Source organism: Pithys albifrons, chromosome 4 (assembly GCF_047495875.1).
Source record: "Pithys albifrons albifrons isolate INPA30051 chromosome 4, PitAlb_v1, whole genome shotgun sequence".
In the NCBI taxonomy this organism is placed as follows: domain Eukaryota; kingdom Metazoa; phylum Chordata; class Aves; order Passeriformes; family Thamnophilidae; genus Pithys; species Pithys albifrons.
The window spans coordinates 100,837,205-100,840,867 of record NC_092461.1 but is presented as its reverse complement, the minus strand read 5'-3'; the positions used below and the strand labels follow the sequence as shown (position 1 = coordinate 100,840,867).

At 50.6% G+C, this 3,663-nt stretch overlaps 1 long non-coding RNA gene across 1 annotated transcript; it reads right to left on the bottom strand.

The window, feature by feature from the left end:
- Positions 1-82: 82 nt before the first annotated feature.
- On the bottom strand, positions 83-2,325 carry LOC139671003 (uncharacterized). The gene is made up of 2 exons (XR_011697634.1): positions 1,531-2,325; positions 83-747 (listed from the first exon to the last, which is right to left on the bottom strand). It is a non-coding gene; the product is annotated as an uncharacterized lncRNA (long non-coding RNA).
- Between the last annotated feature and the right edge of the window lie 1,338 nt (positions 2,326-3,663).

Below are 3,663 nucleotides of genomic sequence, written 5' to 3'. Positions count from 1 at the left end.
ACTCAGCCACTGCCATGGCTCTTCATGCACAGGGCACAAGCTCAGACACTCTCAGAGCAGCAGTTATGGAGGGAGAAACAGCTCATCTCTCAGACAATCTTTACTTACCCAAATCTTGAACAAAACAAACACTATCTGGGGTAAGAGTTAGCTGTGCACTCAAAATGTCTAATTTTATATGAGCTGCCTGAATCTCCCAAGTCCATGCAACTGAACAGGAGACAACCATTAGTTATAGGCCATCAAGGAGATAAATCTTCATCTTTAAAATAGCATATATTTGAGCTGATTGCTAAACTAAGTGCTGTGAAAAATAAGGCCTTTCTGAGGTTACCAGGAAAACCTTACAAAAGCCAAGTTCCAATGAACAAGAAGACACAGCAAGATCTTGCCTTCTGCCTACAACACACTTCATTTTGCTGATTATCAAACCTTAGCAAGAGACCATTCTCACAGAGGCATTTCTTCTCTGCTGAATGCAGCCCAGGGATGCAGAGCCCAAGCCACCTACCCTGCCTGGGCACGCTGTGAACAGTTTGTGCAGAGACTGGGCCAGCTGGATCCTGGGATTGTTCACCATTTGCCCCACAGGATCATGCTCTTTCTTCCCAGCAAAGGCCAGCTGGGAGAATGCAGTCTCACAGCCTGGAGTATCCTCTGTGTCAATGAAGTGCTCCTTGTCAGGGGTCGTGTCATCCTCAGGCAGCTCGAAGAGGCCAAGGAGGGAGGGCCTGCAGCAAAGGAATCCTGGGGGGAGAAGGGAGGGGAACAGTGAACAGGTGAGGACAGCCTGTGCTTCACAAGAACGCTCAGATTACCTGGAACCCCTTTGCAGGGACTTGCTTAACTCCTGGCACTGTCCCTGTCCCAGGGAAGCTGCACTAGGACTGTGGGTCTGGGTCCTTTCCAGGCACAATGCAGCTGCTCATATTAACAGCATCAGCAATGCCCTCATTTTTTAGCAGCTCAAATTGCTGTGATACAAACCCAAGAATAGCAATTCTTTTCCAGATTACAGTTTTTCTCTAAGTACATTCAAAAAGAGTTCTAGTCCTGGATCCGGTTACTGTCATTCAATTTGGGCTACCTGAGCCCCCAGACTGCTGGACTGCCTTTCAGTCTCCAGAGCTTTCCCCCAGATTCCACTTTCAGGCTAAGACACTACAGCCTGTCAGGTTGTGAGTATTCTCAGGCCTCCTGACTAGGACAGTTACAAGTCAAAAGTGGGCCCAGCTTTCCAGAAGGAATGCAAGCTGACAGTAGCCTAATTCCCTTCAGTGGAGCTCTACTCAGCCAAATCCAGGCTCAAACACATCTCAAACCAGCTCTGCCATTTGCTTTGAAAACACACTTCCCTTTGTGCAGTGAAGGATGAAAAGGTATGAAAAGCCTCAAGCTGAGTCTCACCACAACAGTGGGCCTGAAGAAATGCCAAAGGAGTTTATTGGAGGGGCCTATTCTGGTGAAAGCTCCTACTTTCCAGACCTCCAACAGCATCACCAGCAGACCCTGAAGAAGTGTGGCACCTACCACGGCTTGGGGTACTCAGTGTCCATCACGGGAGGACATTCTGTTAATGTCTTGGTGATGCCAACAGCACGGATCTGCTTTTCAACTTGTCCCAGACTCTTTCTGGATTTCAGGAATCATCATTTTCTCCAAGCCCGTTTCAAACATCCTAGTATGACAGTTAGAGAAAAAGTATCAGAACGATTTATCACCCTATGGTGACCAAAGAAAAGCAGAAACCACACAAAGCACCAGGAAACAGAGAACACAAGACAATTTGTTTCTTAACAATTGCTGCCCTCTTACATAGATGTTTGCACATATAAACTTGTTACAAAGGATAAAAACCAGAGACAGCAATCCTTCCCTTTTATGACCCGCTCAGGAGATCAGTAACTTGAACTATCAGTGAGGAACTGTGGGCAGAAAATCAGAAATGAACCCCAAAAGGAGAGGCACCCGGGCAGTCAGATTAGCGCCAAACCTCCTTTGCCATTTCAGCCAGAGAGACAACTCTTTCCTGCTTCAAAGGCAAAAACTGCACAGCAGCCTGAAATACAACCCAAGCCAACAGAACACACTCCCTTTGGCTGTATGCTGCCAAGTATTTCCTGCAGAGCTCATGCCCCATTTCCTGTGCCATACTGGTTAATGAAGAGGAGAAAGCAACGAGAAAAAGGATGAAGTAAAACTCCAGATGAAAACAAGAGAATTGCTTTAGAGTCAGCAGCAAAATGCATTCTAAGAAGGAGACAGAAAGGGCAGCCTTCATAAATGTTCCCTTTTACTGAAGGGCATTAAGTTGCTGCTCCAAAGTTTGCCTAAAACTGCTCATCTTCTCGGGCACCACAACACTGAAACGTGGAACGCTGGAAGCACCACTTCCATTTGGTTGGTGGAACACCATTGGAAGAACCCTGTAATTCTTGCTCCTCTACAGGAGGCATCAAGCAGATTTTAAAGGATTAATAACAGACCTTGTGTGATCTGTGTAGAGATAACATCACGAATTTCATCAGCATGGCCATCTGCCTGGGGATGATTTCAACAATGTGTCACAGCTTTGACAGAGGAACGTAAACCCTTCCTCATAACTTTATTCCCATGAAGGCCAAAATGACACAAAAGCATGGAATGTTTCCCAGCATGAACACAAACTGCAGAGAGCAGTGGTCAGAATGGCTGTGCTGTGTGACAGGGCAAGTGTGTTGCTATTAGCTGGAGATTAAATGGAGACACTTTCAGACAAGTAACGACATCACACACACCAGGAAAGGAGGAGAACTACACAAGTCCTTTAGTTCCATTCCCTCAGTTTTCATGGAGTGTCACCTGCTGTGGCCACTGCCCTTTATGTCCCCTTGACTACAGAGCATTTGGAGACCCCCAGAGACCCCCCAGAGACTCTCAGAGACCTCCAGGGACTCCCAGACACACGCCGAGACCCCCCAGGGACACCCAGAGACCACCAGACACCCGCCAGGGACCCTCAGATGCCCCCAGAGACCCCCAGAGATCCCCAGAGACCCCTAGACCCCTCCAGGGACCCCCAGAGACCCCCAGAGATCCTCCAGAGACCCCCAGAGACTCTCAGAGATCCCCCAGAGACCCCACAGGGACCCCCAAGGACCCCCTAGGGACCCCCACAGATCCCCAGAGACCCCCACTGTGACCCCCAAAGAACTCCCCAGGGGATCTCCTGGGACCCCCAGAAACCCCCAGACACCCCCAGAGACTCCCAGAGACCCCCCAGGGACCCTCAGACACCCCCAGAGACTCCCAGAGACCCCCAGAGACCCCCAGAGACTCTCAGAGATCCCCCAGGGACCCACAGGAACCCCTCAAAGATCCACCAGAGACCCCCCCTGTGACCCCCAAAGAACTCCCCTGGGGATCCCCTCGGACCCCCCAGAAATCCCCAGACACCCCCAGAGACTCCCAGAGAACCCCCAGGGACCCTCAGACACCCCCAGAGACTCCCAGAGACCCTCAGGGACCCCCCAGGGACCCCCATAGACCGCCCAGAGATCACGAGATGCCCCCCAGGGACCTCCAGAGACCCCTCCAGAGATCACGAGAAACCCCTCCGAGACCCCCAGGGACCTCCAGAGACCCCCAGGGACCCACCTTGGGACCCCCAGAGGACCCCAGGGA